This window comes from Lithobates pipiens, unplaced genomic scaffold, assembly GCF_037356315.1.
Source record: "Lithobates pipiens isolate NorthernLeopardFrog02 unplaced genomic scaffold, aLitPip1_a1.2 Scaffold_27, whole genome shotgun sequence".
NCBI classification, from domain to species: Eukaryota; Metazoa; Chordata; class Amphibia; order Anura; family Ranidae; genus Lithobates; species Lithobates pipiens.
The window spans coordinates 183512164-183526987 of record NW_027507788.1 but is presented as its reverse complement, the minus strand read 5'-3'; the positions used below and the strand labels follow the sequence as shown (position 1 = coordinate 183526987).

The window sequence follows — 14824 nt, the reverse complement described above, 5'->3', positions numbered from 1 at the left end:
AAATGGACTCTATTGTGTTTCTGCAAACTGCAAAACACACTAAAAAAACGTATAGATGTGAATCTAGGGTAAAAGTCTAAATTCTTGTTTCTTGGGGTTGGCTACTTTAACCACTTGCCGACCGCCGCAAGAATGGCACGGGCAGGCATAAGGGCTTACATGTACGTCCCTGCCTTCCCGCGGGTGGGGGGCCCGATTGGGCCCCCCCCCCGGTGCCAGCGGCGGTCGGTTTTCCTTCAGAAGCGATCCGGGATGAGGGGGCGGCCATTCATTCATGGCCACCCCCTCTCGATCGCTCCTGACGAATGTAAGTGAGGCGTGACATCACTTCCTCTCCTGTAATGTAAACACAGGAGAGGAAGTGATGTAATTTCTCCTCCGTGTCGGTATTTTTCGTTCCGGCACCGAGGAGAGAGGATCGGTGAGTTGCACCAACACGACACTTCACAGTAGAACATGCCAGGCACACTCACACCCCCCCTTCACCCCCCGATCACCCCCCCAATCACCCCTGCCCCCCCAGTCACAGTGACACCAATAGCATTTTTTATTTTTATTTTTTTATTTTTTTGCATTGGTGTCATTTGTGACTGTAATAACTGTTAGGGCAGTTAGGGTTAGCCCCCTTCAGCTCTAGGGTACCCCCCTAACCCCCCCAATAAAGGTTTAACCCCGTGATCACCCCCCGTCGCCAGTGTCACTAAGGCTGGGTTCACATTGCAGCGGTTTATGAGAACGGATGTGATTCGCACCGCACTGCAGTGCAAATCACATCCGATCTCTGTGCGATTCGAGTTCAGCCATACAGATAGTATGGCTGAATTCGCGCCGCACCCGCCGCAAATTCGCACGGGACCCTTTTTTTGGTCCGCAGCAAAATCGGATCGCATGGGTGTTCACACCATGCGATCCGAGTTTGCAGATCGCACTGCGATATGCGAACTGATCTGGGGGTGTCATTAACATTTCACTGACACTCCCAGCAGTTCGCATAGGGCAGTGTGAACTGCCGCCGGGAGGCATGCGATGCGGGAACCCGCCGCGGATTCGTGGCGTTCCCGCATCGCTCCAGTGTGAACCCAGCCTAATAAGCGATCGTTTTTCTGATCGCTGTATTAGTGTCACAGGTGACGCTAGTTAGGCAGGTAGGTATTTCGGTTCGCCGCAGCTTTTTATAGCGCCAGGGACACCCATATACTACCGCATAAAGCCCCCTGATTGCCCCCTAGTTAACCCTTTCACCAGTGATCACCATATAACTGTTACAGGTGACGCTGGTTGGTTAGTTATTTTTTTATAGTTTCAGGGCACCCGCCATTTATTACCTAGTCTCACTAGTGTACCCCTAAATTTAGGGGTGTCTACTTTCCAAAATGGGGTCATTTGGGGGGGGGGGTTTGTGCCATCTTGGCATTTTATGGCCTTAAAAACTGTAACGCCCTTAGAAAGCCTGAAGGCGGTGCTTGGTTTTCGGGGCCCCGTACGCGGCTAGGCTCCCAAAAAGGCCCACATATGTGGTATCCCCGTACTCAGGAGAAGCAGCAGAATTTATTTTGGGGTGTCATTTCACATATGCCCATGGCATGCGTGAGCAATATATCATTTAGTGACAACTTTGTGAAAAAATAAAATAAAAAAAAAGTTTGTAATTTTCCCGCAACTTGTGGCAAAATATAAAATATTCCATGGACTCAACATGCCTCTCAGCAAATAGCTTGGGGTGTCTACTTTCTAAAATGGGGTCATTTGTGGGGGTTTTGTGCCATCTTGGCATTTTTAGGGCCTTCAAAACTGTAATAGGTAGTGAGAAGTGAAATCAAAAATTTACGCCCTTAGAAAGCTTGAAGGCGGTGCTTGGTTTTCGGGGCCCCGTACGCGGCTAGGCTCCCAAAAAGTCCCACATATGTGGTATCCCCGTACTCAGGAGAAGCAGCAGAATTTATTTTGGGGTATCATTTCACATATGCCCATAGCATGTGTGAGCAATATATCATTTAGTGACAACTTTGTGTAAAAAATAAAATACAATTTTTTTTTTGTCATTATTCAATCGCTTGAGGCAAAAAAATAAAATATTCAATGGGCTCAACATGCCACTTATCAATTTCCTTAGGGGGTCTACTTTCCAAAATGGGGTCATTGGGGGTTTTGTACTGCCCTGCCATTTTAGCACCTCAAGAAATGAGATAGGCAGTCATAAACTAAAAGCTGCGTAAATTCCAGAAAACGTACCTTAGTTTGTAGATGTGACAACTTTTGCGCAAACCAATAAATATACAATTATTGACATTTTTTTTTACCAAAGACATGTGGCTGAATACATTTTGGCCTAAATGTATGACTAAAATTGAGTTTATTGGATTTTTCTAATAACAAAAAGTAGAAAATATCATTTTTTTTTTCAAAATTTGCGGTCTTTTTACGTTTATATCGCAAAAAATAAAAATCGCAGAGGCAATCAAATACCATCAAAAGAAAGCTCTATTTGTGGGAAGAAAAGCACGCAAATTTTGTTTGGGTACAACATTGCATGACCGCGCAATTACCAGTTAAAGCAGCGCAGTGCCAAATTGTAAAAAGACCTCTGGTCATTGACCAGCAAAATGGTCCGGTCTGAAAGTGGTTAAAGAGGAACTGCAGTCTGCTCGCATAATTTCTAATAAAAACATCTTTGCCATTCTGAAGCTTCCCTCAAACCACTTTGCACATTATTTTATATATACTGTGATTCTGTACTTGTCAAATATGCTGCAGAAATCTCCCTCCACTGAGTCTGGCTGCAGCCATTTTAACTGTGGGCAGCTGAAGCTGCTGTCTGTTCACTTCCTGGATTTACACATACACACAGAGGCACCCCTCCAGCTCTGCAGTTCTCATTGGCCCTCTTATGACTCCCCCCTTCCTGGCAAACTCTCACCAGAGAGAGAGCGAGATATGTGCATGATGTCCTAGGCCTAAGCTAATGACCAGACAATAAAAACAGGAAGTGGGCTGTATAAGGTATTTACTGGCAGTAAAAAAATGTTTTACTATCCAAAGTTAAAACAAGGGCAGAAGATTTAATAGATGGAAAGATGAAAGATGACTGAAGTTACACTTTAACCTGATATCTTTCACATGCACATCTAAACGAAAATTAAAGAGGAAGTAAAGCCTCCTAAAAAAAAAAAAAAAATGCACCCTGCAAGGCAAAGGCATAATGAGCTAGTATGCATAGCATACTAGCACATTATGAATTACTTACCTGAGATCGAAGCCCCGGCATCGGCCCTTGTTCGTCTCCTCCGACGCCGCCATTTATCCCGGAGTGACTTTCGGGGTGTCGTGGCTCCGGCGCTGTGACTGGCCGGAGCCGCAATGACGTCACTCCCACCAATGCGTGACGGTGCCGCCGTTAGAAATGGCACGCTCAGTGCGCCTGCTCCCAATGTCTACGACGCATGCGCCATAGACATCGGTGTCGCTATTCCTGCAAATATCTCCTAAACCTTTTAGGTTTGGGAGATATTTCTTGCACCTACAGGTAAGCCTTAATCCAGGATTACCTGTAGGTTAAAGTGGTGGTAATGGGTTTACAACCATTTTGAAATAATATGGTTGCACTGATCGTGAAAGAAGACCGTGAGAAGACCGTGAAAGAAGTTTTGCCTAAAAAAAAAAAAAATGATTAATTAACATCACAAATTAATTTATAAAAATACCTAAACAGATAAATGTTTGAGTCCCACTTAAAATCCTCATTCCAGAAGCCCCTTTTATAAGTAGGCCCTGAACGCGCTGGTTCTCTCTGATATACTTCCCTCCACTTATGTTGCATGGCAGGTTAGAAATGCGAAGCGCTCTTTCCACGGTCCTTCAATCTGCGAAGTGTGTGCGGAAATCTGCTGTTGTGTCTTTTAGCAGGAGGATGCAGGTTTCGAGCGCGGCCTTCCAACTCCCAAGACGGCGACGCACTTCTTACGGATGGCTTTAGGCACCTGTCCTTTTCACCTGCAGCTTTAGACTAAGCAGCCGTATCTGCCACATTGACGGCTTTGAAATTAGAGCTGAACAGGAAGCTGTCTGATGTGTGTTTATATTAGGCGCTGTGGGCAAGAAGAGAGGATGGCGGAGAACCACCGTGTTTATATAAATAAAAACATAAAAAAAAAAAAAAACTACAAAACAGAGGCTGACTGTAATAAAATACAGCTTCGTCACATAGGCTGTGCTAGGTGCAGCTGTAATCTGTGTATATACTGTATAGAAAAAAATTGTAAAGAGTAACCTACATAAACAACAAGGCCTTAACGTGTTTAAAAGTTATTTTTTTTTTTTAAATGTGTTTGTTTATTTGTTTTTGCAAGCGTGAACAGGCCCTTATTTGTATTCAGTAGCACAGTAAATCCAGCACAGGTCTGCTGTAAAAAAATAAATTAATAAAAAAAAAAAAAAAAGTGATAGGGCAAACAAAAGTCGCAAACGTGAGATCTGTCCCTTTCTGCTTTGAATCAGCTTGGGACTTGCTCATGGATTCCCTGCTTAACCCAGTAGAGTGTGGCCATGTAAAAGGACTCAAAGTGCCTTTATTCCCCAGGAAAAAAAAGTGCTATGGAAATATAAATTCAATAAAAAAACAAAAAGTTTGTACTTGGGGGGTCCTTTTTAACACAGTGGTTCTCAACCTCAGGTCTCAAGTACCCCGCAACGCGCCGTGTTTTGGGAACTTCCCTAAAGCCTCATACACACGATCGGACTTTCCTATGGGATATGTTGGATGACATGCTATTGTCGGTAAATCTAACCGTGTGTACGCTCCATCGGATAATTGTTGTCGGACTTTCCGCCAACAAATGTTAGATGGCAGGTTTTCAAATTTTCCGCGGACAAATGTCTGTTGTCTGATTTTTTGAGCGTGTGTACACAAGTCCATCGGACAAAAGTCCAAAGTACAAACACGCATGCTCGAAAGCAGAAAACTTGTAAACTTGCGTTCGTAATGGAGAATTGACATTCATGACGCTGCAAATTATGAAATCTGGAAATGCAGCGCACAATTCTCTTCTTCTTTAATGGGATAATAATGAAGCTGCTTTGCTGGTGATACTGATGGAGTTTTTGCAAACTCATTTTCAAAGGCTTTTTTTTCTAGTGATATCAAGAATAATATTATTATGCTTTTTTTATTTTTATTTATTTAGGCAAGTTACCACAACATCATTATCCGTAGCTTTTAAGATCAAAGATACAACTATGTTGGTGTCCCTTGTCAATTTTACATTGTATTTTTTAAAATGTAACTGCTTACTCCCAAACTGTCATTTGAAGTAAAACACATAGCCAAGTATTATTCTACACAATTTTTTTTATTGTGCATTAAAAAAATAAAACAATTAAAATTAGACATGCTATCTGCCAATAGAACTTAAAGTGGTGTTCTACCCAAAAAAAAATAGATTTTTTTTTACAATAGCCTCTAAATGGCTGTTGCTAGGGGGTCCCTCATAGTCTGCCTCCTTCAGTGCTTGAGCTCTTGACGTTGCTTCCACCTTGACACACCTCACTTCACCTCTTCCCCCCCCCCCCCTGTAAATCATCTGGGACACGTGACAGGTCCCAGATGATTGCGCGGCCAATCACGGCACGTGGCTCCTCTCGTGCATGCGCAGTGGGTGCCCGGCTGAGAAGCCACAGTGGGCGCCCACAGTTACAATGCCGGCGCCACCAAACGGGGGGGGGGGGGGGGGGTGAGACGAGCGGGGCTTCGATTTCCCTCCCGCAAATCAACACTTGCCAAACTTCTACGAACACGAAATTGGCAGAAGGAGCCCAAAGGGTGGTGCTAAAGAAACACGTAGTACGTCGCTACCTTTGTAATTGTTGGCCAACAATTGTGGGGCCGTGTGTATGCAAGACAAGTTTGGGCCAACTCCTTTCGGACAAAATTCCACGGTTTTGTTGGCCAACAATCCAATGGCATATATGAGGCTTTATATAAAATAGCTCTTATCAATACCATATCGTTTGCAGCTGTGCAAAGTAAAGGAAAACCTGAAAACCTGGCCCGTTGTGGGTACTTGAGTACTGAGGTTGAGAACCACTGACAAGTGTCTTCAGTTCAGTCAGGTTAAACTGGAACTGATGAACACTGATGCAGGTCACATCAGTATTTATTTTCTTACATTTTTTTACATGTCCCTTTTTTGATTTTTGATATTTTTTTTTTTATGGCCCTTGTACATGGGCACCTTCCATTCAGCTCACAGATCCCCTGCTGATTGGATCAGGGCACAGCTGGGTGGATGCCAGATCCGTGTCTGGACACAGGCGGACCCCACTCTGCTCTATAGGCGGCTGGGTGTTCGATGGACTCCACTAACAGTTTACACCTGGCTGCCTCCAATCTCCCAAATGGAAGAGAACACCGTCCTCCTTACTTTTGTTTTTTTGTTTTGCTTTTTTAGTGGGCCTGATCGGAATTTAGGTAGGTGTAAATGGACACAAGTCTTGTTTACCCCCCACCAGTTCATTGGAATGCGTGAACCTTTTGAACAAGCGGACCTGATAGGATCGCCTGTATGAAAAGGTCCTTAGTTGTTGAAGAAGCCACTCATAGGTGACACAAGTATGAAACTGAAAACGTTTCTTGCTTAAAAACTGATTTACACTGCTGTGATGCGAGAACCTGCGAATCATTTGTGGGTTCCTGCATCGCATGTTTCCTGGTGGCATTTCTCACTGCCCTATGAGTACTGCTGTCAGGTAAAAGTTAATGACACCCCCAAATCAGTGCGGACCTGCAAACTCAGACAGGAATCGGATCGCATGGGTGTGAACACCCATGCAATCTGATGATGCTGCTGACAAAAAAAGGGTCCTGTGCAAGATTGATACAAATTCAACCATACGATCTTTATGGCTGGTATGGATGTGATTTTTCACTGCAGTGCGGTGCGAATCGCATCGGATCTCTGACATTGTACCGATCTGAACCTGTCCTAAGACCCTTTTCACACGGGGCACTTTTCAGGCATTTCAGTGCTAAAAATGGCGCCTGTAAAGAGCCTCTTAAGTCCCCCCAGTGTGAAAACCCGAGTGCTTTTACATTGGGGTGGTGTGCTTGCAGGACGTTGCAAAAAGTCTTGCAAGCAGCATCTTTGGAGCGGTATGGGGGTTTTGGGTGTATACACCGCTCCCAAAACACCCTGCCTATTGAAATGAATGGGCAGCACTGCCAAAGCGCCTGAAAAGGAATTTCTGCAGTGCCGCAAAACACGGGTGCTTTTAATCCTTTGTTTGGCCGCCAGCAGGGGTTAAAATCGCTCTGCTAGGGGCCGAAAAGCGCAGTTTTACCGCTAACGCGGCTGGCACCCCAGTGGGAAAGGGGTCTGAGTCTCCACTCACACTTTTGCGGCTTGTCGTGCGACTTTGGACACAGTCGCATGAGGAGTTGCAGCCCATTGCTTTCAATGGTGGCGAGACTTTGAAAAGGTGCCTGCGCTACTTTTGATGCGACTTTTGCTGTGACTTGGTACCAGAGAGTGTAAAGATCAAACAAGTATGAGAATCAAGTCCCACTGCTCCAATTGGTTTTGATAAAGCATGTCCTTTGTGTGAAACGCGTCAACCTCCTCTTCCCCTGCCTGTAATCAATTGTGCTGTGCTTTTTTTTAAATTGACTTTCCTAATAAAATCCAATTGCATTGTTTGTGGGAGTGCGGCCATCCGATCTTTTTGTTTATCCAAAGTTGGATCAAAGCCGCACTGGAAATCGCGCGACTGTGAAGTCGCTCACGTGTGAATGGAGCCTAATGGAAAAATGTGAAAATTTATTTTATGGAGGCTAATAGATCCAATTACATCTTTTTATGTCTACGAAAAAAAAATGGATGCAGACTAGGGTTGCCCCAATACTGGTATCGGTGCCGAGTATTTTCACGAGTGCTCTGACACCTGAAACTGATACCTTTTGCAGTGTGATTTGAGCCCATACAAAATGAATGGGCTCAGATCGCACTGCAAAGAATCGCATGTGATTTGAACAGTAATGCAGTGAGATTCCTGTCCGAATCGCATTGTGGTTTTGTGCACCGCTCCAGGCTTGTCATTGTGATTTCGGCCTGGCTTCACACAGGAGTGGCTCAGGAAACCACGTGCAATTTGGACAGCAACCGCACCGCATTCCTGTTGAAATCGCATGAGATTATTTGCAGTGGGATTTGAACGAATTTGTTTTGTATGGGCTCAAATCAGACCACAAAGGTATTAGTACTCCGGTATCAGTGAGTACTTGACCAAAAGTATTGGTACACGTACTTGCCAATAAAAAATAACCTATCTGTGCAGCCCTAACGCAGACATTTTTTGCGGACATAAGCAGACGTCCGTCCACACCTGGCTCAGTCTGGATCCTTCTGACACCCTGATCCAGACCGAACGCCCATGTGAAAGAGACGTAAAAGCTTTTAGCCGTTTTTTCTTTCTTTTCTTTCTAGTTTTGGTCCAACCACTAGTCGGCAAAGATCTCATTGACGGCACATTGATTTCAGAGTCTGGCAAATGAGGCAATTGCCAAAAGGAGGTTAAATCCCTTATTAGCATGAGATTGGAATGATCTGCTGTCATTCGATCAATATTTGGAATGGTTGCTGCAGGCAATACATAGACCTTCCGCTGTTCTACGGTTTCGTAGATTGATTGCGACCTCAATTTCCGACAAATCAAAGTCCAGTCTACAACCTTGTAGCTGACTTCTTTTTTTTCTGTCGGTTAGGTTTTATTATTATTTATTTATTTATTTATTTTTTTGTAACCTAATCCTCGGTGTCCCCGCATTTTAATTATAACCTCAAAATGACTTTGGTAGGCTTTGTTTTTATAAGACAAATCCATTGTCCTGCCCTCCTCTGTGTTTGGTGCTATTCCCTGCCAACGGACTGAATTACCCACCTCTCCCCAGTCCGCGTTTCCAAGTTTGCTGACTCTGTAAACAAAATTCTCGATTTCAGACAAAGCGTAAGGGCTGGGCAGGCCGGGCTCTGTCGCAACGATTGTCACAGAACATAGCCATGGCAATTGAGCATTCGTTTTTTTTTTTTTCTCTAAACGGCTTTACATAGTTGTCATAGCAGAGTTTCAGGGACTGCCTAAAGTATAACATGGATGTGTCGTCGGTTGTCAGGCTTTAAAGAACTGTAATCTAATTAAAAAGTAGGATATTGTTTTAAAATGGGCTGACTAAACACAAGCAATTAATACTTGTGAATACTTTTCTACAATGACGCAGGGGTTGACATACAGTAATAAGCAGAAAACTGCGGGCGCGTCATCCAGAGGAGCGTGTACAGGGGGGGAAAATAATTATTTGATCCCCTGTAGGTTTTGTAGGTTTGCCCACTTACAAAGAAATGAAAGGTCCATTATTTTTTTATCATAGGTGTATTTTAAATGATAGAGACAGAAACACATGATATAAAATTATATAAATTGAGTTGCAGTTCAGAGAGTAAAATAAGTATTTGATCCCCAAGCAAAACCTGACTAAGACCCCCTACACCAGGGATATGCAATTAGTGGACCTCCAGCTGTTGCAGAACTACAAGTCCCATGAGGCATAGCAAGACTCTGACAGCCACAAGCATGACACCCAGAGGCAGAGGCATGATGGGACTTGTAGTTTTGCAACAGCTGGAGGTCCGCTAATTGCATATCCCCGCCCTACACACTGGGGTGCTTTGCAGGCGCTAAAAATAGCGCCTGCAAAGCACCCTGAAAGAGCCGCTGCTGTGTCTCCAATGTGAAGGCCCCAAGGGCTTTAATACTGGAGCGGTGCGCTGGCAGGACGGTAAAAAGGTCCTGCTAGCAGCATCTTTGGAGCAGTGAAGGAGTGGTGTATTCACCGCTCCTGTCCATTGAAATAAATGGGGCAGCACGGCTATACCGCCGGCAAAGAGCTGCCGCAGTTGTTTTAACCCTTTCTTGGGCGCTAGCAAGGGGGTTAAAACCGCCCCTCTAGTGGCTGAATACTGCCTCTAAAACTACGGTAAAGCGGCGCTAAAAATAGCCGATCCCGCCGACTCTGATTCCCGCCTCAATGTGAAAGGGGCCTAACAGCTTCAACTCTTCTGGGAAGGCTGTCCACAAAGTTTAGGAGGTTGTCTATGGGAATGGGGGGTAAAAGTGCCCCGCTAGCAGCTGAGTAGGTCCGCGAAATTGGGGTTAAAACACCGCTAAAAATAGCGGTGTTTTTAACCACCGACGCCACCCCCACCCCAGTGTGAAAGGGGTCTTAGTACTCGTTGGAGAAACCCTTGTTGGCAAGCACAGAGGGAAGACGTTTCTTGTGGTTGGTTATCAGGTTTGCACACATCTCAGGAGGGGTTTTGGTCCATTCTTCTTTACCGATCTTCTATAAATCCTTAAAGCGGAGTTCCGCTTAAAAAAAAAAAATTAAGTCAGCAGCTACAAATACTGCAGCTGCTGACTTTTAATAATCGGACACTTACCTGTCCCAGGGTCCAGCGATGCGGGGGATAGAAGCCACGCTCCTATACCCCCTCCTCGCTGTGGTGCCAGCATTGTCACTGTGGACGCTCGGCTGTGGCTTCACTTCACTGCGCTGCACACTGTGACTGGCCGGGCAATCATCTGGGACCTGTGACGTGTCCCAGATGATTGCTAAGAGGGAGGGGGGAGAGGTGAACTTGCTTCCTGCACCGCGGTGCCCCGGGAGGACGTGGGAGCTGGATCCTTCAAGAAAGAGTATATCCGCCCCCCCAAAAAAAGGACATGCCAAATGTGGCATGTCAGGGGGTCATCTGCACTTAAAGAGGAAGTTCCATTTTTGAGTGAAACTCCGCTTTAAGGTTTCTTGGCTGTTGCTTGGTCATTTCTGAAGTTTCAGCTCCCTTCATGAATTTTTTATAGGATTAACCTCTGAAGACTGGCTAGGCCACTCCATGACCTTAAAGCCCAAAAATGGAACTTCCACTGTAAGTTCAGGTGACCCCCCTGACCTGCCACATTGGGGGGGGGAGTGGATACCCTCTTTTTAGAGGCACTCTGCTCCCATTTCCTCCCGGGGCTCCACGGCATCGGAAGGAAGTTCACCTCTCCCCCCTCCCTCCCTGCAATCTTCTGGGACACGTCACAGGTCCGAGAAGATTGCCCGGCCATTTTCAGCACGGCTCGTGCATTGAACCCAAAGCCGGGTGCCCACAGTAAGAATGCTGGGGAGAGGAGCGGGTGTTCATACGCCCGCATCGCTAGCGAGTGGGACAGGTTAGTGTCTGATTATTAAAAGTCAGCAGCTACACTTTTTGTAGCTGCTGACTTTCATTTATTTATTTTTTGTTTCTTTTTGAGCCACTCCTTTTGTTGCCTTGGCGGTAGGTAGGGATGCACCGATACCATTTTATTTTTTTAACAAGTATCAATTCTTTTTTTAGTACTCGTTGATACCATTTACCAATACATACCGCAACTGTTTTGTTTTCACTTCAGCTGTGAGCAATGGTACAAAGCATTGAAAAGTTATTTACTAATTAAATTTTCCATTTTTTTTTTTTTTTTATATATTTTGCGCTTTATCAATGAAAAATGTGTAAATATATGTTAAAATATAGATGTATAACAATTTTCACTAACAAAGCAAACTAAAAAAAGTTTTAATTGTTTATCATTTTTAAAATAGGCGTGAACAAAAAAAAGCAGAAAAACTAAATGAAATAATAAATTAAAGAGGAGGTCCACCTAAAAAAATAAATGGACACTTATCTGTCCCAGGGTCTAGCGATGTTGGCAGCCGACGCTGATCAATCGCTTGCCTCCCGGCAGCTCCCGCTGCCATCTTTGGTGAGGGAATCTAAGTGAAGCGTTGCGGTTTCACGTCCCGGTTCCCTACTGAGCATGAGCGAGTTGTGCTGCACGTCCTAACTGGTCCCCTCTATCTCCTGGGACCTGTGTGTTTCCCAGGAGTTGGGGAGGGGGGGGGGGGGAGGGGGGCATCACTTCTGCGGGAGTCTATTCTCAGAAGTGGGTGCAAATACCTGTATTATACAGGTATCTGAACCCCTCTCCCCCCTGAAAGGGGCCAGATGTGACACTGGAGGGGGGTAGGGTTCCCGAAAAGTGGAGATTACATTTTTGTGTGAACCTCTGCTTTAAGGCTGCATTCATACCTATGGATTTTTTGTGCTTTTTGCATTTTGCAGATTTGCACTACAGAACATATTATATGGACTGTAGTGAAAATCCTGTAAAATGCAAAAAGCACAAAAAAAATGCTTAAGTGTGAATCCAGCCTAAGGGTTAAACAGAGGAACATTTGTTCATCCCTTTTGATCTGCAGATGAAGAAACAGAAAGATACAAAAAGAAACAATGTTTCTTTTTATTTTAGTGTTTCAGCAGCTAAGCAATGTTGTTAATAAACATTGCTGGAGACTTCTTTAACACTTCAGCTGTCAACAGGGGAGACCCACTGACAGCGCAAAGAACCGAGCCTGAAGGTATCGGTTTCAGGTATCGGTGCATTTGCGCGAGTATCGATACTTGTGCAAATACTTGGTATCGGCAGAGTTTTTCCTTCAGAGTTACCAAAACCATGTAGTGCTACCTGATTGCATACACATTGAAACTCCTATTATATGGTTTTGGTAAATCTGAAGGAAAAACTGATGGTGTGTATGGGGCTTTAGGGTCATAGTCACAGTAATAGGAGGTCAACGCTCTTTAGTAAGAGCACATCCTTAAATTGGTGGTGGTTTCATCACATCCAAGTGACAAGGAAGGACAGGATGGTGCCATCTCTGGAAATATTTTTGGCCAGGCTTCAGAAGGTGTGTGTGTGTGTGTGTGTGTATATATATATATATATATATATATATATATATATATATATATATATATATATATATATATATATATATATATATATATATATATATATATATATATCTATAGTAAAAGGTATTTGCCAACTTTAGTCAAAGCAGCACAGTTTGATTTTATCTATAGATGTTCCTGACCAGCATATGCAGTTTTCTAGTAAAGGTGAACCTCTTTTTTTTTTTTTAAGTAGAGCTAAAATAGGTCATGAACCCATTCCTCGCCTTGCCTTCTATAACTCTAATGCCCCGTGTTCACAGGGTCGGACATTCCGACCACAAAATCCGTCTGATTTTTTCCAACGGATTTTGGCCAAAACTTGTGTTGCATACACACGGTCCCGCAAAGTTGTCGGAAAATCTGATTGTTCAGAACGAGGTGACGTACAAAACATACGACGGGACTACGTAGAGGCCAGTAGCCAAAAGCTTTCGTCTCCAAATTTTTTCCTGCGCATGCGTGTCACTTTGTGTGTTGGAATTCTCTACACACGGTCGGAAAAAGTCTGATCGGATTTTGTTGGAAAATTTTAGATCCTGCTCTCAAACAGAAATTCAGATGTAAAAAGTCTGATAGAGCCCACACACGATCGGCAACATAATCCGATAGGACTTTTTCTGGCGGAATTTTCGACCGTGTGTATGGGGCATTATATCTATAAAAAAAACAAAAGCCGCAAGTTTTAGACTAGACCCGATATTCATCCTACTTGGGATATCATGAAAGCCAATGCTAGGACCTGGTTGGGAGTCAAGGCCATATTCTGGGTTGAAGTTTATGCACATTCTGGACAGTGATTTGGGGGAGGGGGTGGAGCGGAAAGAAGGACATTTTCTGCTGTATTTCGCCTACAAGGTGATCTGTGAATGGCGCCCCATACCATCCTCACCAAAAAGACATTGACAGCCCAAACTCTACAGTTCCCATTCACGTGTCTCTGCGCTCCAGGCACTTTATGGCGACTGGTAAGTGGGACCAGACCATAGCTCGTTCAGCGTGGCGTTGGGTTGCAGAGCGCCCGTTCGTCCCCCCCTCCCCCTCCACCTGCCTCAAGGAGACGGATCCCACTCTGTGACATTGATCTTTTTATGTCATTTGGCCGGCGATCATGCTCTTTTTATATCATACGTGCGGCCGTGCCGGCGATAAACGCAGACAGCGCTGATTTAGAGAGTGCTGGGAAAATTGCACGGCCCGGCCCGCACTCCGTGATCTTGGGAGATGTCTCTCTATCTCCTTGACGCGGAGAATCACCGTCAGCGGAGATTTATTCTTTGCTATGATAAGGAGGCAGCATATTGAACGGCGTTGCAGTAATGGTGATTCACGGGATTGGCTCCCGAGCACCTTCATTGTGAAACGCTCTGGTGAGCCCTTTTTAGAAAATGAAGGTTAAAAACGTTGCTTAGAGTCCGGGGGCCACGTCCACTAAGCGGTGTTCTGCCAGGGGATGTCTGAGCCTGTGTTTTGTACAGAAGAGGGGACATTCATATTATTCTGAGCTTTAGATGCTCTTCAAAGCCCACCATAGTGCAAAAGATTTTATTCTGAGAACTGTATAAGGTTAATACCTATAATAATAATATTGCATGTATAAGCTTTTTTTTTTTTCTCGCATGTCTTTTATATATCCTACACAGAGGCCAAGTTGTCCAGCAAAATGAACGCTTATGCTGGCCGTACGTGGATAGAAAATCGTTTCTCAAAAACGGTCGGAAATGTAAAAAAAGCTGTCAAACATGCATGCAATAACGCCATCATTGTACCCATAGAGGTCGCCCAATTATCGGCACATTATCGATCAATAACATAAACGGACAATTTTTTTTTTTTTTTAATTTGTCGCTCGCTTACACGATCCAGGGGTTAAATTTTAACGCGCTCATGCGCTGCGGATTTGTTCAGTTTTTGATCGATTCCACTACTTTTTCCCACAATGTCACAAAAAGTTTATAATT

The 14824-nt window shown here is 44.3% G+C and overlaps 1 protein-coding gene across 1 annotated transcript in view; it reads left to right on the top strand.

The window, feature by feature from the left end:
- The window catches only part of PEX14 (peroxisomal biogenesis factor 14), a 249503-nt gene that overhangs the window by 90046 nt on the left and 144633 nt on the right, over positions 1-14824 (top strand). The gene's annotated exons all lie outside the window — the stretch shown is intronic.